The 20195-nt window shown below is 50.0% G+C and overlaps 1 long non-coding RNA gene across 3 annotated transcripts; it reads right to left on the reverse strand.

Moving 5' to 3' along the window:
* Nucleotides 1-16275: 16275 nt before the first annotated feature.
* LOC121036845 (uncharacterized) lies at nt 16276-19718 on the reverse strand. 3 transcript variants are annotated; one of them, XR_005793505.1, is made up of 5 exons: nt 19625-19718; nt 18342-18828; nt 17442-17511; nt 17218-17328; nt 16276-16700 (listed from the first exon to the last, which is right to left on the reverse strand). It is a non-coding gene; the product is annotated as an uncharacterized LOC121036845 (long non-coding RNA). The 3 variants fall into 3 exon arrangements; XR_005793506.1 differs by lacking the exon at nt 17442-17511; XR_005793504.1 differs by having other exon boundaries at nt 17218-17511.
* Between the last annotated feature and the right edge of the window lie 477 nt (nt 19719-20195).

Raw genomic sequence — 20195 nt, forward strand, 5'->3', positions numbered from 1 at the left:
TGGTTAAAAAAAAAAAAAAAAAAAAAAAAAAAAAAAGTCACCATGAAAAGAAATAGATGACCAAAAGGGGTAGGGCCCAGGGTGAGTTACCGGGGAGGCGGCAAGACAGGGCAGGTGCAATAAACTTGAGGCGAGGTCCAGGAAGGTCAAATCCTCCTTTCAGGGTGGTGAGACCCTAGACTGATGGATGCCACTTTCTGAGTCTCCGTTTTCTCAGCCACACACTTGGGAGGAAGCTGTTTTTCTCATAGGATTGTGATGGGAACTCCATAAGACACCTTATCAAAATCCCTTGGTGTTTAAGCAAGACCTCGGCACACGCCCATTTCCTTTAACTTTTCCTTTTGTGGTCTGTCTGTTGCTGAGCACTTTCACTCATGTTATCCATGATAGCAGCTTATAGGCATACCTCCATCTCTGTCTTTCAGGACAGCCTGGAAAACTCTGGAGAGAAGCTCCTTCCTTTAGCCCAAATGACAATTTTCATTCCTCCAGGCTGGGTCACTTGTGAAGTAAAAAGGGATATGTTAATAATCATACCAGAAACACAGGCATAAACCAGGACTGTCTAAGCCAACAGGGTCCTATAACCACCTCCACAGCCATTTTTGTCAGTTCTGGAGATAGGAGACAGCAAAGTTGTTTCTTCACAGAATTGAAGCCTCAAGGCACAGCCAGATGAGATGGCTGATAACTCTCTGGTGGGCAGAATTATAAGATAACCACTCCCCCACCCCAGTGTACAGACCCTGTGTAATCTCCTTACTTTGAGTGTGGGTGGGGCCTGTGGGTGTGATGGGATGTCACTGTCACAGTTAGGCTATGTTTGTAAAGGTGAAAACATTTTGCAGACGTAGCTGAAGTCCCAAACCAGTTGGCCTTTGTTTAATCAAAGGGGAGATTATCTTGGGTGGGCCTGACTTAATCAGGCAAAAGTGCTTATGAGAAAGACGTGGCCCTTCCTGAAGATGAAGTGAGTCAGAAGAAAGGAGTAAGCTGTTTTATGAGAGGAACGTGTGACTGGAACCTAATGGCACCTTCTGGGAGCTGAGTGGGAGCCCCGGCCAGCGGCCAACAAGAAAATGGCAACATCATTTCCAGAGTTGCAAGGAAAATTCTTCCAACGACCCGAGGGAACAGATCCTTCTCCAGTAGAGCCTCCCGATGAGAACACAGCCCAGATGACATCTTGATTTCAGCCTGAGATTCTGAGCGGAGAACCCAGTTAAGTTGTGTGCAGACACTTGATCTACAAAATGTATACAATGTATGAAATGTATAAAAATGGATGTTGTTGTAAGTCGTTGAGATTCTATTAGTTGAAAACACGGCAACAGAAAACTAACATAGACTCCGAAATCGCACTGCCACTTTTGTCATCTGCTTATGCGCTCACTGTCTAGCCTGCCCATCCAAGATACCTTCCCTCCTGCTTTTCCAGATCCCTGATTCTCCAAACCCCCTTCCAGGCTCTGCTTCTGTAGCTCACACTTATCCTGCCAAGGCTCCTGGTACTTCTTTGTCAACATGCCATCTCTGCGTCAGTGGCCATGTCCCTGGGCATATTCCTCTGTTTAACCAACTTTTATTAAATGCTTCCACATGCTCTGCACTGTGTAAAAGCTTGTCTTTATGCCTATAAGGAAAGTGCCAATGACTCTCCTACAGTTGAGGAGAAGAGGGCTGAGAGCAAAGGGGCTCATCCAGCATCAGCCGGGCACTCACTGGCAGACCCAGAATTTGAACCAGAACCTTCTTCCTCCAAAGCCTGCTCCCCTTCTATCATGCCTGCTGCCTGTTGTCCCATTCAACTGCTGGGATGCCCCAGACCCCAGAAGGCTTCATTGCTGTGTGAACCCTTGACACTTTAAAGCATGTTTCCGGAGAGTTCATCCCAGGCGATCCTCCCAGGAACCATGTAAAGTTGTTTTTACCTGCAATTTACAGATGAGAACGCTGAGACACAGAACATTTGTTCATCCATTGGCTCATTCTACATCATTCATTGAGTGTCTAAGAGGTGGTTTGTAATACTAGACCCTGGGATATGTAGCAGAAACAACTCTGCTCTCAGGGTGCTAACAGTCCAGAGTGGGGAGCAGATGTGTAGACAGAATGTTGTGCCAGTTCAGGGTGGAATCTTTGCGCTGGCATAAGCGAAAGCTCAGAGACAGGGGCTCAACCCAGGTGTGGAATGGGAGGCAGAATCGGAGGGCTTCTGGGAGGAAGTGGGGGGCAGCATAAGGTAGTAAGAGTTACCCTTGCAGAGAGCAGGGGTGGGAAAACAGGAATTCTCATCTGGGGCATCCAGTGGGGCACACATTGCCAACGCACAGTTCAGGCAGGACTCCCATCGCACTCTGCCACTTTCCAAGGTAGAATGAGGTCACTGATTAGGTGGGGCATCCACAGATGTGTCTCTACACCCCCAAAGCTTTAAATCCTCAGGGAGTCTCTGGGACCCCACCTAGCACCCAAGAGAGGCAGAAACACACACACACACACACACACACACACACACACACACAACTACCTTCAGATAAATACACTCGCACCTACACAACACATACTTGTGCCTTAAACACACACATATGCACGTATGTCCCACACATGCACACATACATACACACAGGCACATACATATACTCCCCACACACATACATACTTACTTATCGACATGTATACGTGTATACATTCACATAGACACAATATACATGCACTGCACGCATGCTTACACACACACACACATACACACACACACACACACACACACACACATTCATGTTCTCAGGAAACTGAACAGCAGACCCTAGCTCAGCTGAGCCAATGAGGTGCCCTGAGAATTGGTTTTTATTATGCAGAACAGAAAGGCAGGTGACCGACTGTCAAATGCAGCCTTGTCCCCAGTCGCCTATTGAGAACCAAACAGACAGCGCTGTGGTTTCCAGGCAAATTCCAGCTGCTTCCCTGGCGCCCAGGGTACATAAACCCAAGAAGCCAAATGATGATTTTCCCCTTCAGAAGAATAACATTGCCCGGCCCTCCCTCCCTGGGCTAGAAAGGTTTCTGTAGCACTCAGTCCCCGCGTAGGCCAAGCAATCCCATCAGGATGCAGTGCCGGCCAAGGAGCCAGCCGGCTCCATCAATTTCTCCTGGAAAGCCCAGAAGAAATTTGGTCACAGAAAATCCCTTCCCTCTTTGCTAATAAAACTTATCAGTGCAGGGCAGGAGGCTGGGAGGAGAGGGACCGCAGACAGTCGCTAAATTACTTGGAGAAATGGCCCTGATCAGCCATCCAGGGGGAAGAGAGGCAAGAAGCAATATAACATTTATTGAGCCTGATTTTTTTCACCTAGATTTTCCTAATCCGTTCTCTCAGCAGCTCGGTGATATTGCATTAGCTCCATTCCATAGATGAGGAAACTGAGGCCCAGTACGCTCCAGAAAGAGCATGGGTTTTGGAGAAAACCCAATATGGGTGTGAGCCCCTGCCCTGCTCCCTTGTCTACTGCATGTCCCAGGCTGGTGACACGTCCTTGCATTGCACTCTTCCTATCAGCACCCTCAGCCTGGGTGGGCTGGTTCAAGATCAAGGGCATGATGCAGGCAAAGCACTCAGGACATACTGTCTTCCATGTTCTTGTTCTTTCTGACTCCCCTGTCTCCACTGAGTCTCCATATAGTGTTTCCAGTCTCCCTCTGGAACGACGAGTGAGCCCCCTTTGGCTGTGGGGCCCAGCTGTCCTGTAAGTTGCCAAGGAGGCACTCTATGGGCTGTCAGCCAACACCCTGTCCTTCTCAGTGGGGCACGGGGAGGACCCTGGGACAGCTACAGCCCCAGATCTGTACAACAAAAAAGGGAGCCCAGAGAATTGAGCCATTCTTCCCCCAAGTGCAGAAAGGACTCTCAAGTTCTTGTTGAGGAGGACCTCAGATTCCTTGTCTTTGGATTGGCCGCATTTGCCCTTGGCTTCATGCGCTAAGGGGCCCTGGTATTAGCCCTCACTCTAAGACCTTCCTTTGAGAGCCTTCATCTGCAAAACCCAGAATTTACCCAACAACTGGGAAAGAATATGGCCTCTGAGGCTGCAAAACATGGAAATCCCAAGTAGGCAAACCAGTCTGGAATGGTGTGGTTTTAGGGAAGCAATGGACGAAAACGCAGGAGGAAATGTGGGCTAAGTAACAGGGGTAATTCCCTGTAGGAAGATCTATTGGACTGTGAAATAGTATTCCACAGGAAGTGGAGGAGGGGTGCCCGGAGGTATTTAAAGCCTCGCTGGCCTAAGTAATAGAAGCCGCATAGTATATGGAGTGGCCAAGAACTGGCCTCAGGGGAGCAGCCGTCTTGCCTTTATAGGTCGTCTCTATATGGATGTAATTTCCAAGCCTGCCTTAGCGTTCCATGGAGCCGCACTGCTCTTGTCAGGCAAAATGGCGTCCATTCACACCTCAGAAAAAGCCATAGGACTTGGTCAACAGGGTGGCAACCTCCGATAAACAGATTTATGGATTCAACACAATCGCTAGCAAAATCCCAGCCGCCTTTTCTGTAGAAATTGACAAGCCAATCCTAAAATTCACACGGAATCACAAGGGACCCAAAATAGACAACATGATCTTGAGGAAGAAGAACGAAGGTGGAGCACCCTCACTTCCCAGTTCCAAAACTTCTTACAAAGCTCCGGTGATTAGGACACGGCAGTGTTTGCATCAGGACACATAACAAGATCAATGGGATAGAACTGAGAGTCCATACATGAAATTCTTACATTGTGATCAACTGAGTTTTGATAGGTAAGCCAAGACAATTCAGTGAGGAAAGGATAGCTGTTTTAACAAATGATTCTAGAACAACGGGTGTCCACATGCAAACGAATGAAGGGGGACTCCTTTTTTTTTTTTTTTTTTTTTAATTTTTTTTTTCAACGTTTATTTATTTTTGGGACAGAGAGAGACAGAGCATGAACGGGGGAGGGGCAGAGAGAGAGGGAGACACAGAATCGGAAACAGGCTCCAGGCTCCGAGCCATCAGCCCAGAGCCCGACGCGGGGCTCGAACTCACGGACCGCGAGATCGTGACCTGGCTGAAGTAGGACGCCCAACCGACTGCGCCACCCACCATATACAAATGAGCTGTAGAACTCCATGTAAGATCGAAAACTGTAAAACTCTTAGAAGAAAACATATGAGTAAATCTGCATGGCCTCGAGGCAACAACAACAGATAGTTTAGACTGTCTTAAAACTCAACATTTTCATGTTGTCAACAGTATCATCAAGAAAGGAAGAAGGCAACCTATAAAATGGGAGAAATTTTTTGCAAGTCGTATATTTGACAAAGGACTAGCATCCAGAATATATAAAGAACTCATAGGTAAATTAAAAAAAGACAACTTATTTTAAAAACGGGCAAAGAATGTCAACAGACCTTTCTCCAAAGAAGATACACACACACACACACACACAAATGATCAACGCGGCTAGTCATTAGGAAATAGAAAGGAAAAACCATGAGCATAATTTAAATAAAAAAGAAAGATCGTGACAGTTGTTCGTGATGACGTGGACAAGTTGGAATCCTCAGTCATTGCTGGTGGGATAGAAAGAAGCCAGGAACAAAGGGCCACTTATTGTATGATTCCACTTTTCGGAAATGTCCAGCATAGGCAAATTTATAGAGACAGAAAATATGTTAGTGTTTGCCAGGGGCTGGGGGTTTGGGAGTCATGGGAGTGATTGATGCGTTGGTGAAAATTTTCTAAACTTAGTTGAGGCATGGCTGGGTGGCCCAGGGGGTTAAATATCCAACTCTTGATCTCAGCTCAGGTCTTGATCCCAGGGTCGTGAGTTTAAACCCTGTGTTGGGCTCCGTGCTGGGCGTGGAGCCTACTTAAAATAAACAAGCAAACAAATCAATTAAATTAGATGATGGTAATGGTTGTAAGATTCTGTGAACACACTAAGACCAACATATGTCACATATTAAAAGGATACGTTTTTTTGGTATCTGAATTATATCTTTTTTTTTAAATTTTTTTTTTCAACATTTATTTATTTTTGGGACAGAGAGAGACAGAGCATGAACGGGCAAGGGGCAGAGAGAGAGGGAGACACAGAATCGGAAACAGGCTCCAGGCTCCGAGCCATCAGCCCAGAGCCCGACGCGGGGCTCGAACTCCCGGACCGCGAGATCGTGACCTGGCTGAAGTCGGACGCTTAACCGACTGCGCCACCCAGGCGCCCCTCTGAATTATATCTTAATTAAGCTGTTATTTAATAAAGAATAAAGTCACCCCTTAACTTACCACACACAAGTTTTCTATATGTCTCTTTCTATAAATATTGCTGTACAAAAGTAAGTTCTTACCGTACACATAATTTTCTATTTTGCCTCACTCTCCGTTAGGTTTTAAGGCTTTTCCTATGTTATTAAAAACGCTTCATTAATATTATTTTTGAATTGCCTAATATTCTGTCAGCTGCCCACAACCATAACTCACCTGTCTACTGTTGCATTAGTTGGTGTTTGAATTCTTTCCCCGGGTTCTGGCATTACAGCTAACATCTCTGTGCATAAACTCGTGTCTGCAGTTTTTGGATTTTCTTCTCTATTCAAGATAAATTTCTAAAACTGAGATTACTGTGTGAAAGCACTCAGCTTTAAGGTCTTACTCTCTCTAGGCCCTCCTCCTTTGCCCCCAAATACCCTTTCAGAGATATCTGATGCAGATACACTCGGTTTGCGACAATAAGGAGTCACGTGCACCAGAATAACTACTTGGTATGAGGGAGAGACAGTTGTCACTGAAGTCAGACTCACCCAGGGTCACGTTCCAGCTCTGCCACTTACCACTAAGTGATCTTGACCAAGTGGCATAAAACCATTAACCCTTGGTTCTCTCTGCTATAAAAATGGGTACAAATAATTCCTGGCAACTATGAATAAGATAATACACATCAAGTGGCCAGTGTCTACGTCTCAAAAGGAGGCACTTGTTTCCGACCTGCTTTTCTTCTCTCTTCTCTTCCCAGCCCCCAACCCTGCCATAAAATAGCACCCTCAGGTCCTGAGTCCCGTCTGTGTCCGAGACCTGGGAGGTGGCATCGTTTCTCCGGCAGCACGGCTGGGCGATGCCCTGGTATGATTGACAGGGATGGGCTTGGACCTGAGACTCGGGATTTGGGTCTGAGTCCACCACTCGTTAACGTGTGATCTCAGGAAGCCCCTCAACAGTGTTTGAGTCTGGCTCAAAAATGGAGTCAAGGAGGCAAATTTCCTAAGAGCCTTGTCGTGGTGGTGGGGGTCAGGTGAAAGACTGAACGTACCAATGCTTGGTGTCCCCTCAGCAGTCTCCATCAATAAATGGCAGTTCAGTTTATCATCATAACTGCCTCCAAATATAATAGGGCTTGCTTGGGTGCACTAAGCTCAAAGCATTTTCTGCCACTGGATTAGAAGCCCATACACTGACGGGGGAAGCACCCCATCACTACATACTATAGTAATTACTAATTACATGTTTCTGCCTTCTGTAGCTTATTAGTAAATTGCATGTAGAGGGATCTAAAAGTAATTGCCCTTCCTCCGTAACTTCAGCAGCCTGCAGAAATCACAAAGAATTACCTTATTTACTTCCTAAGTGATTCCCAGTGGCCGTTTATCAAACATGCAGAAAGAAAAAAAAAATCATACAATAACCAAATACTCTTCTGCTTACAAATGATATGTGAGGGTCGCAAGAAATCTTGAGTGAAAAGGGGCTGTTAAACAGCTGCTGACTAACTGTATGTAAATATCCCCCTGTGGGTAATAGCTTAATTTTGATCATTGTTCAAAAGAGCAGGCATTTTAAATTATTAATAGGTGTCAGCTACAAAAGAATGTTTAACTGGAAACTTACAAGAAGGGAGCCTGATCTGTACAAATGACACTGTGTCTTTAACCACCCTGGTGTGTGGGAAAGAAAGGAGGCTGGAAAGGAACGAGTAAGAGGCACAATGGGCAAAAAGAGCCTCGTTTTTCCCTCAGACTCGGGTTTTGTGGCTTGTGGGTGTGGTATCACCTTACCACCATGGAAACTGGCCTGGACTCCATTCAATCCTTATTAAGTTTTGGGTCTGCATAGGTTCCCACCCTTTTCAGGGGAAGCCGATGCCAACCAAGCAGAAACCTTGAAGCTGCAGGAAGCGCCAGGTCGTAATACAAGCCTATGCCTTTGCTGCGATGAAAACTTGTCCACGTCCCAACGCACAGCATGGACACCTTCCATCGTGAAGAGCGCTGGCATGGTTCTGCTGAAATGAACTGAAAAATCCCGTTTCAAATGATTCATTTGATAGAAACATCAGGATCGCTGATGCGGGGATTGGCCTCCGTGATCTCTTTTCCAAAAGCACACAGCCGATCATGAGATTGTTGAGTTAACAAGAAAGAAGAAATGGCCGGCTGTTCTGTTTCCTTTTCTTGGCTTCTACGGTGGTACTGGCTTCTGGCATTTCGGGTAACCCCAAAGCATTAGCAACTGCAGTACAGAACAAGGTAGGGTGTGCAGGATTGCGGAAAAGCTCAGGTGGGTATGCAACTCTGATCTGCCACGGTAAGAAACTCAGTCCCGGTATCTCCTCGCTCTGCGCGCCCCTCCCTTCCTCTCCATACCTGTAGGATGGAGAGGTAATATACCCAAGCAACAGCTCTCAGAATGCCTTAAATTTATCTACTGTGCTACCGTTTACAGGAACTGCCCTCAGACACCACCTTTGATCCTCACCAAACTGCCAACAAACGATGTAGGACAGAAATCACAAGAAAACTGGCAATCAGACGCAGACCAAGGCTACCCAGCCAGTGAATGGCAGACCAGCGCTTGAATCAACGAATTCCCAACGGCAACTGGGGCCCTGTCCGTGTCTGGGAAGGAGTGTCACAGGATCAGCTGCCTTGATTACCCTGGGGCTGCGAGACAGAGCCTGGGGCAGCCTCATTAAATGCAGAAGGCTGAGCCCTCACTACCCTGTGGGTCCTTTCTCCCAGGCGGTCTTCTCTTCCTGGCTGTCCTCCCGTCCCCCGTGCTGCCATAAATCCATTCATCCTGTGACTGTCCAACCCTTCTGACCACCCAGGCCTCCTCCATAGTCCACAAAGCATGATGACGGGATTGATGGAAGCATCGCCCACTTAAAGCTCACTGTGGTCATTTTGTGGGTCAGCAAGGCTCCCTCAAAGAGACTGAAAGCTCCCCGGAGAAGGAGGGAGACCACCAACTTTGCCTCCCCTTTCCGCTTTGCACCATGCACTGGGCTAGGCTCAAAAAGCGTCCGGGCTCTTGCTACAGACAGATGCGCCAACAACTGAGCATCGCGCATCCGGAGCAGGGCTAAAAGAGGGGGAAGAACAAGAGAGAGAGGTGACATCGAAGCCGAGTGGCCCTTGAAGGCACAACGATGGCTTCCGGACAAAGACCGCCTGGATCACATTTGGGAGATGAAGAGCTTGCCACACAGGCGTCTTCATTTCCGGTGAATTGTTGCCTGCTTGTCCCCAGCACACACAGAGATCGTCCTAGCACAAGTCTGGGCTCACGTGATGATTTCTTGGTGAATTCGGGTCCTCCTGGCTGTTGTCAGACAGCTTCGATAACCTTGGACCGGGTTATACGAGCCCCTTATGATCCTGTGCGGGATTCCCTCCGGAAACCAAGGCCGCTGAAAAACCCCAATTGACCAAGCAAGTGCACCTGTTCGGTTGCAACATTTGAATGATGGTCAGAAAATAATATTAAAGGTTGGCATTTACGGAATCTTACTATGGAGCAAGCAGATACTTAATACACGAGGTGCCTAAACTCATAGTCTCTTAAAAAAATAATTTTGATGCTATCAATACTCCCATTTTACAGATGAGGACAGGGAGGTTGAGCAAGCCTGGGTCACACAACCGGCCACCGGACAGAGCTAGGACCAAACATTATTTTGTCTGGTGTTTACATTGGAGTTCCTGGCTCTGTGCTTCCCGGCGCATTAGGTTTGCAGTCGCCATCCAGATGCTTCTCTTTAGCCATTGTTTGTACAGGCCCTTCTGTGCTCAGTCAGGTAAAGGGCACACAGATGACAGATGTTCCTTCTGCCCATGGAACTTCATCCATTCAACTAATCTTCGGTATGGGCCAGCCTAGTCCTGGGTATGGGACCATCGAGAGAGGAAACTGGCGTGTGCCCTCCAGAAACGGTGCGGGGCAGGGAGACACCTGTGGTGCTATGATGGGTGTTTGCATATTTAAAGGCTTCCCAGGAGGGAGGAGGGGAGTTGGGGCAGGCCTCACAGGACAGACTTACCTTGGAGAATGGGTGGATGGATGAGGCGGGCGAGAGCTCTAGAAGAGGCGTAAGTCCATGAAAGATCATGGTTCCACATGGCTAGGGAGAAAATTCATGGCAGGGAGTGGGGCTGGGGCTGGGGCTGGAACACAAGCTGTGGCCAGGAAAGCCCAGACAGGGAGGGCTGGGTTTTATTTTATAAATGTGGGATAGAGGCTAGGGGTGCCTGGGTGGCTCAGTTGGTTAAGCATCCGACTTCGGCTCGGGTCATGATTTCACGGTTCGTGGGTTCAGGTCCCACATCGGGCTCTGTGCTGACAGCTTGGAGCCTGGAGCCTGTGTCTCCCTGTCTCTCTGCCCCTCTCCCACTCATGCCTGTCTCTCTCCCTCAAGAATAAACATTAAAAATTTCTCTCTCTCTCTCTCTCTCTCTCTCTCTCTTTCTGGAGCAGGGTTTCTCAAACTCTAGCCTGCATTCTGGAGTGACCTTTCTAGAACATGATTCTTAAGGCATAGTGCCTACACTCGCCAGAAATCTGAGCTGTAAGGAGCTCTCAGGGTGTTTCTGAACATGGAGAAGTCTGGAAAACCACTACCTGGATCAATCAGCCTTTGCCTCAAACATTGTGCTCCCTGAGGCACGGGGACCTCAGCCAGACCAGGTTTTATTTAGGAGGGAAAAAGGGAGAATAGGGTTTTTTTTTTGGTAATATTTTTATTTATTTTTGAGAGAGAGATAGAGACAGAACACAAGCAGGGGAGGGGCAGAGAGAGCCGAAGCCGCAGAATCTGAAGCAGGCTCCAGGCTCCGAGCTGTCAGCACAGGGCCCGACGCGGGGCTCAAACTCACAAACTGTGAGATGCTGATGTGAGCCCAAGTCGGACGCTTAACCGACTGAGCCACCCAGGCGCCCCGAGGGAGAAGAGTTCCTACGTAGACAACCACAAGCATCAACCTCCCACTGGTGAGGACCTCAGAGAAAGACGGACACGCAAGAACACAAGTGAGGCCAGGGTTTTTCAAGTCATTCAACCAAGGTTTATCGAGCAGGTTCTTTGTGCCGCGTACCTTGCGAGCAATTGAGGAACTCTTCCGGGCATTTTTTTTTTTTTTTTTTTTTTTTAACATTTCAGCATTTGTCTCCCTTTCTTCCAATGGTACGGAGCCCCTTACCCACATTCCCACACGTTCCTCTGGACACCTGCCCGCGCTCAGTTTCTGGGTCAGGCGGAGCTGCCTCTAACTCGAGCTCTAACGTAGGGCTTTTCCTGGCCAGTCTGAGCACAGCACTATCGTGTGATGGTGATTGGTCAGGGTGGGCGTGTGAACACAGCCCAGGCTCCAATCGCTGCTCACCCCAGGCCTTTAATTACATGCTCCAGAAGGATACTTCTCTTTTTGTATTCTGCAGCAGTGATGAGAAAGTCGAGCTTCTCAGAGGCCAAAGATGCCCTCTGAGAACAAAGCCACGGGCACCGTGAGAGAGACAGAGACACTGACGAGGTGCTAATGATGTTGCTTGAACCCCTGATCGCGACAATTCCCGAAGCCTCGCCTGTCCTCAGACTGTTCAACTGCTTGAGCTGATGATACATTCCTTGTTGTGTGAAGCTGGTTTGCCTTTGGTTCTCAGTTGCTGGAAGTCAAGTAGTCGTGATGCTCTAGGGTCTGAAGGGCCGCAGCCCAGAGCAGAGTGAGATCGGGGGGAAACGAACTTTCAAAGTCATACCCCGCGCTCGAAGGATGAGGAAGAAATTAAGTTCCCCAGACCCAGTAAGATAACACAGCCGTGGTGGTGGGAACAGACCTTTGTCTTTCCAGCTAAGAGACCATGTGCTTTGGCCTGAAGGGGAAACCTCAGGGTTCGGGGGAGAGAGGAAGAGCCCACCTGACAGTTCTCAATTACTTCCGGACTTCTGGGCATTGGGCAAAAAGAGTACTTGAACATGGGGTCACCCATCCGTGGCCGGAGATATTGAAGGAGTTGTCAAATCTGGGCGAAGTGAAGGCACCGAGGGCCTTGATGCAGGTCGGTGGGTTTCCCACACTTTGGGCCCTGAATGCTAGCCCGGTGCCAGACAGAGAGCAGGGCTCTGAAAACATTGGAGGCATGAACGAAAATGAGCAACGCTCTTTCCATTTTCAAAACTAACATGAAGGAAACGCTTAAAGGCCCAAGGCCAAGGCTGTTCCTAAACAATGTAGCAACCGAAGGGATGGTTGTCAGGAAAGGTGGTCTAGGAGTTCAAGTTGATTCCTAACAAACAGCATGTCCCTTTTAAAATGAATCCTAGCAAAGCAATCTGATTTCTTTTTCCTCCCTCCCTCCCTCCATCCCTCCTTCCCTGCCTTCCCGCTTTCCTTCCTTCCTTTTTTTGGGGAGTGTTTGCAATCATTAGGTAGATCAGGACAGTGCAATTGGGCACACTATATAATAAAGTTCTTATGATATCCTCTTGGGCAACGTGAAAAACTCTAGCTACGGTAATAATACAGTGAGGAAGGTGGACTTGTAACCACTTCAAGAACCATGCCCAGAGCTCGCTGATTAATTCATTCCTGTTCAGCTTGTCACTTAAGGAGCTCTCCAGGGGCCCGAGATAAGGCTTTGTCCTTGGCTCTCTCCTGTTAAAACAAATTTTGTGAATACTTGAATGAAGGCATAGAAAGCTTCTTATCAAGTCTGTGGATGCCACTGAACCGGGTGGTGGGGGGGGGGTGGAGGATGACAAATGAGGTGGATGGGAGAATTCTAATCCAAAAGCTCTCAGTGGGCCATGGGGATGCAACAAAGCTCACAAGGCACAAAAACCATAATGCGGAGAGGAAGCTTCTGCAGTGGCGCTAAGGTACCTCTATTGTGTAAGGGTAGAGTGACAGAGCCCTGTCCAGGGAGCAGCCGGAGAAAAGAGAGAAGTTTTGTTCGGCAGCCGCTCAGCCAGCATCAGCACTGTGCAGCACTCTTACTGGCAAGAAGCTCTTTGGGGTTGCATTAACAGAAGTAGAGTGTGTGGGACAGAGAAGGTTAAAGTCTGATCTCCAGGGCTTTCCTAGTCACATCTTGCCTGAGTCTCGTGTTCAGTTCTCAGCCCCAAGATTTACGAGGGCAGCCGACAACCTTGAATATCCTCAGACAGCATCCCAACGACACAAGGAACTACAGAAGCTCAGCCTGAAGAAAAAAACTTCAGAAGGTGTATTAGTCCCTATTTTCAACTCATCAAGCAGCTGTCCACCACGGACCCACGGTGGGAGAAGAAGTGATAGCAACGGGGAGGGGACAGAAGCAGTGTCCCACGTGCAGCAAAGCAGAGGAGGGAGCAGGTTGAGACCCGGCCACCGGGTTGGGGTCTCGGGGGTCACCCGTGACCTTTGCGAGAACAGCAGGGCGCTTCTCATTTCGAGGGGTGTTGTTCTAATTATCTGTCAAGCCTCCACCATGATCTCGAAAGCCACTTCCGAAATTAAACCTCCGTTGAGAGCACACGTTAATAACACACCAAAGGACACATAAATTACACCTGTGAGTCATCTCCCATTGCAGATGAGTACGCTGAGGGATGTCACATTTCAACAATATGAAGAGCGCACCGTAATTAAGCCACCACTCGTGGCTTGGAAAGCTGTGTTCGATCACTACGGACACACACAGCACACGAGATGAATAAAGCCTGAAAAATCTCCCAGCCCGGAGCCGTACTATGGTAGTGTAGGATTAAAAGTGTGGGTCCCGGAGTCGAGCTGCCCCGGATTTTAATCCTGGTCCTGCCCGTACCCCAGCCATGGAACCTTGAGCAAGTCGCCTCACCTCACTGACCCCCGGTTTCCGGATCTGCTAAGTAAGGAACTTAAGTGGAGCTCCTGGCAGTATTAGTTGAGATAATGCATGCAAAACGCTTCGCGTGGTGTGATCCCCCCGCATGGAGCCAGCTGTCTCCTGGCTCTCATGAACACGGGTTCACGTGTCCGGCCATGGGTTAATGTCAAATATCATCCACTGGTACCACCCGCTAGCCTCGCGCGCCTCACATACTTAGTTCAAGTGGGCATTTCCCGTTATTTTTAAACTGAAACGTGATTGCTGCTTTGACATCATGATTACAGCACTCGTGCTTGACTGGGTGAACCTCTCCCACCCAAAGTGAGGGGACTGTCATCTGTTTTGATTCCTGCTCTTAGCCTGAGAGAATGAGCAATAATCAACGTTCCGTGTTCAACAAGTCAGTCTCTGGACTACGGCTGGTTCGTGATTACGTAGTGAGGTGGCTGCAAAAGGCAGAACGCCGGCCCGGGTGCGGCAGAACAGAATTCGAGTCTTGGAGCTCCTCTTGAGATGCGACTTCTGACGGTTCTCTCATCCTGGCACGCGATGACCTCACCTGAGCCTCAGAAGCACCCTCTGAGACAGGAATTAATCAGCGTTCTTTCTAGGGGAGTCACATTTCACTGAACGTTCTTTCATCCACTTTTTGCGCAATACATTTGCATGCCAATGCCACAGCCAACGTCCTCATTTGCTGCGGGTACCCTAACTCACTTTTTTCCCCTTTTGCTTATCATCTCCCCTCCCCACCTCTCTGCTTTTTACCCTCCTCTTGACCTCACCTTGCAATGCATCCCCAGACTCCGAGCAACTCCTGCTCGTAATCTGAAGTGCATCCCCCGCACACCTCCCTCGGTGCCCGCATCGTCATATAGTAGTATACCTTCTCGTTACTCTTGCTTTTGTAACATTGGATCATGTTGTATACGCTTCTCTGTTGACTCAGGAGCCCCTCCAGGTGAACTGACACGCGGCCTTTTGGGAGGCCGCACCACATTCCACGCTGTGGTCAGAGGCAGCGCTGGGCTTACCCCCCCTCCCCTCCTGCCGTCCCGTCACCTCATTATCTCGGTTATCCTTCCAGAAATAATGGAGTAGTAAGCAGCCCTGAGCACACACACCCCCTTCCCGTCTGGCGCTTTGATCTCAACGGGCCGAATGTCTGCATCTCTTTACCCAGAGAAGAAAACCAAGATGTGTGGACACAAGGGGTTTTGTCTGGAGCCACACACAGCCGGTAAGTGTCAGCAATGCTCAGAGCAGGCCTACCGGCCCCCGTACTGCTTGCTGTCTGTCTTACCCGGCTCTGCTCTTCCTCTAACTTCCTACTGCTAGAAGGAAGTTGCTTTCCATCAAATGGAGTCAAGTCTTCCCGGATTCCCCCCGTCCCCCCGGACAGAGAGAGTCACGTGTCTGGCCATTGGAAGGCTCACTGGCGGCACCGGTGAGGGAAATTCAGCACCGAAGAGGAGCTTGGGCCGCTGCTAGCCGGGGCCCGTGGCGAAGACTCAGGGAAGTCACGCTCAAGATATTACTTTCACTCGGTAAGTATGCGCAAGCAGCCTTGGGCCTCGTCCGTTTCCATCTTGCTAGCAGGGCCTGGAGTCCCTGGGCACGTTGCAGAGGGGCTTCAAGGTCCCTGTGACGGGTTGGGCCAGATTGGCCACGAAGTTTTCTCACCTGTGGACCAGGAAGAGGAGAGCATTACAAACTTGGGCCCGAGGGGGCTTCTCCTTCAAACCTGCCATCTCACCGGAGAGAAGACTGAGGCCCAGAGCAGCAAAGAGGCCTTTGCAGGGTCCCAGGTTGCCGGTGACGGGGTTTGGATGGGAGTCCAGAGCTCCTGGCTCTGTCGTCCTGTGTCGCTATCGCTGCTGCCCCGTGGACGTGTGTGCCTGTGCTCCTTTCCTCTCTCCCGTCCCCTGTGACATGCACACAGATGAAAGTCATGGCCTTCCAGGTCCTGGCAGGCCTGAGTTTGAGTCTTGGCTCTGCTACTCATTCGGCGACCTCAGCAGGATCACCTGACCTCTGCGGGTTAACGACAGGAGACAGTCCGCTAAGGTGCGGAGAATACAATGAAAAAGTGACTTGAAAAGGCTCAACACGAAGCCCACCGCATAGCACGCACTCAATAAACGTTGGCTGTGTCTTTTATTTCTTATTTGCTCCTCTGAGTTCTTGCGAAACCTCTCTGCAATTCCCAAAGCCTCCAATACAACTTGTTTTCCCCAAACAACAGTTCTCTTGACGTATGTGTAGACGTGGGTCCCTCTGTGAAGCGCTTCCAAACCCTCTTTTGCAGCCTTTCATCCCGTGAACCCCTGAGGAATTGTCGGCCTGCATTTAACTTCTCCAGAAGCAAGACTCCGCTGATCGCTTTCTGGTGAACACAGCAATGAACTTGTCAAGGAACCAGCCAGGAGGGAGGAGGCGAGGCCGTGGGAGCGGGGGCAGGCAGGTGTGCAGCAGGCTGGGGGGGCTGGGGCCATCCATCTTGATTCTTTTCTCCATGTCCAAGTGTAAAGGGATTTGTGTCTACAAGGTTGTCTTCGCCAACCTCAGGGAAGAAGAGAAGGCATTTAATTTGAAAATTTTTACTCTGGCCACAGGGGAAGACTCGGGGGCAATTAGGGGTATTGTAATTTCTTACTAAGGTCAAAAAGGAATTGTGGGTAAAGTCCATGAGTCACCTTCCAACACAGAAAAAAAAAAAAAGGCACTTTCTGACTGATTTGCTTTGGGTGAGCCTGTGTGCTCACACCCTTAATGATTTGGGTTGGGGGCCGGGGGGTAGAGCCCAGGAGCACCTCCTTCCTGCCTCTGAAATGGTCACCTTTCTGGAAACCCAATAAAATTAATTCACAGCTCAGATTATTAATTCATCCTGGCGTGTGAATAATTCATCGTGGAAGGAGCCGTATCACATTTTCACATTTTGGAGCGCACGCCCTCTCCTGCTCTTGCCTTAGGAGAGACGGCTTCTCCCACCCACCTGCCCACGTACACGAGGGACCAAGCACTCGGTCACCTACTCCTCAAGGACGTGAGAGCCCTGATCTCAGCCTGATACTCACTCCGAGCCCAGCAGCCAGAATGTATGCCGCTGCACTGACCCAAGGCGACCTGCTGAAGTCAGGAGGCTTCTTAATAACCGCGGGGACCAGCTTGCCAGGTTCGCGGCCGCACTAGGATGTAAAAGGAATCCCTGTTGTGACCAAGCGCCGCAGCCGATTACAATTTGGTCCCGCAGGAGGGCCTCGGTCGGGCTGCCCGTCAATTACACACTTCCCCCGCACACCTGGAAGGCTGGATGCTGGTGGCAGGGATGTTTCTCCACCAGTCTCCTGCGAGCAGGTGTCTCCACGCAGCTGCCAGGGAAGAGGCAAGAGGTGAGGCATTGCCAGTTGGCAGTCTTCAAGGAGCCAGGGTGGAAAGGTCTAAATGGGGCTGAAAGGGCGGACCTACGCCAGCGGACTCCATCTTGTTCTTGAGTGACTCCATCCACCTTGAGTGACTATGTCCCCGACATGCCCCCTTTCTGGGAAAATCGCAGAAACCTCAGACCACGCCTCGTGCCCTTAAGTAACCTCCCACTCACCCGTTCAAACTTCCCCATCAAAACACGCCCGGCGACCTGCGTCACAGGACTCCGACCCTTCCCCAGCCAATCGGCCGAGGCCGCAACCTTTTCCCAGCCAATCGGCTGAGGCCACAGCCATTACCTTACCAACTGCCCCTAGACCCCCAATAAAACCTTTGTCCTTTTGAAACTCACTCTCTCTCCCCCCGGCATCTCACCGCTGCGTCGGTGCAGGTAGGGGATTGGGCTCGAACTGGCTCGAATAAAGGCTTTTTTGCTTTTGCCTCAGACTCAGCTCCCTGGTGGTCTTTGGGGATCACGAATTCTGGGCATAACAGGGCCAAGGAAAGGATGAGCTGGTCTGGAAGCTTCTCCTTCGAACACGAATAAGGTGCCCACACTCAGGGCACGTTCTCACTGGATCAGAGGCTGCAGGGGGACCCTGGGACGCAAGCGGGAAGGCAGAGCTGCTCTTGGGAGGAATGGGGAATATGCCGCCCAAGGAGGCACAGGCGGCGGGCAGGTTTATCTGCTGGGTTCTGGCTGGGCCTGAAATCGCACCTGCTCTGGTTGGCAAATAATGCCCGTATTTATCATCTTGCCAAGACAGATGCTTACCCCAACTCTGTTCATTGGTCAGTTGTGGTCTGATTCAAGGCCGGACCCCGTGTTCCTGGTTGGGGACCCGGAAATGACTCGGACCCAGATCTTGTGCTCTCAAGCTGGAGAAGGATACCCGATAAATCTCGGGGGTGGCAGGGCCGTGCCAACAGAGAAGGCACTGGGCGAGCCAGGGGGCCAGGGGGGTGGCGCTGCAGGTGAGCCTCTCCCTCCCTGATCATCGCGCCGCCCCTCCCCCCTCACTGCGCATCAGCCGCTCTGGCCATTGGGCTCCTGCCCCAGGAAAGCTGCCCAGCTCAGTCTCCCCACCACTGTGCACACGGCTGGCTTCTTCTCATCCTCTGGGCCATCCCGGTCACCTCAACAAGCTCCTGTTCGACTGCTTTCCTTCAGAGCACCAATCACAGAGTGACTGAAACAGAGAGTCACGTTTTCTCTCTGCCACCAGGCACCAGGCTCCAGGACGGCAAGGATCAAGACTGATCTATGCACCTGTAGCCTGTCCCATAGCACAGTTGTTTCTTGATAATGAATGCAAGGCAGACTCCCGAGGACAGCTGATAGAGCGGCGAAACCAAGTGGCCCCAGAAGGCCTAAGGAGACAGCCCTACTCCACCTGGGAAATCTGAGACAGCTTCATGGAGGAGGTGGCGTTAAAGCCTTGGGGATTCTCTGGCTGTGAATTCCAGGAGGTCCTTGCGCCTCACTTAGATGTCCAAAGACTACTACTCATTAATTCACAATAGGGGGCAGAATTCTGCAGTGACCAGACTGTTTGTGTACTTACCTGTGTGTCAAAAACTTGGGACACACGGCAGCGTTTAGTAGCTTTGCATTTGAGCCTGGAATGAGTGCATGTTTGTTGGGAGGGAGCTTGGGAAGGGGGGTAAATGGGCGCAGACTATGGCAGAGCTTGGAGCATACCTCTCTCCCTCCTTTTCACAGCACTTATTTCCAGAGACCGTAATATTTAGTCTTGCCAAATATTTGGTCAACCTCTCTTCTCGGGGCAGTGCTGTTGGGGAGCAACATACGCTTGGCCTTCTGCCTTCCTCTTTTTCTAAAAAAAATTTGTTTATCTTGAGAGAGAGAAAGCGCGAGTCAGGGAGGAGCAGAGAGAGGGTTGGGTGGGGGTGGGGGGAGAGAATCCCAAGCAGGCTCCGCGCTGTCGGCCCAGAGCCTGACGCGGAGCTCAAACCCATGAATCATGAGATCGTGACCTGAGCTGAAGTTGGACACTTAACCAACTTCGCCACCCGGCCTTCTTCTTTGTTACACACCTCTACACACACCCCGTCACACCCCCCTTCATATCCTAGACAGCAGTGGAAGAGTGTGGCCTGAGGCTTCTGGGCCTCAGTGTGCGAATGTGAGGCTTAGCGACTTAGCAGGTGTGGCCCCTCGACCTCACAGAGAAGGGCTGGGACGTCACAGAGATCACGCAGGGTAGAGGCAAGGCTTCAGGCTTGCCTATACCCCTCTGAGGCAGGTGGTCATTGCCCTCTGGACCCCACTGCTGGCTGTTTCCTGGTGGCACCTCCCAGCACCCGTGTCACTTGTCGGGGCTGATAGCTGAGATCTGGGGGCAGAGGGCTGGCCTCGTGTCCAACCCCAGCTCTGTCATTTTCCTGGTCCTGTGAAATTTCTGAAACCCGGCTGCTTCATCTGTAAAATGACAATTCCTTGAGTGGGTTGCTCTGACTTCCAGAAATCGGCATCAAAAAATTTATGAACTCTCCTGTCTTAGAAACTAAATGAGATGATGGAAACCGGGGGTGGGGGTGGGGAGAGTGGAGAATGGGAAAAGCACCAAAACAGGAAACCAGCCAGTTTGTCTAATTGCAAAAATAA

This window comes from Herpailurus yagouaroundi, unplaced genomic scaffold (assembly GCF_014898765.1).
Source record: "Herpailurus yagouaroundi ecotype Mexico unplaced genomic scaffold, PumYag 163, whole genome shotgun sequence".
In the NCBI taxonomy this organism is placed as follows: Eukaryota; Metazoa; Chordata; class Mammalia; order Carnivora; family Felidae; genus Herpailurus; species Herpailurus yagouaroundi.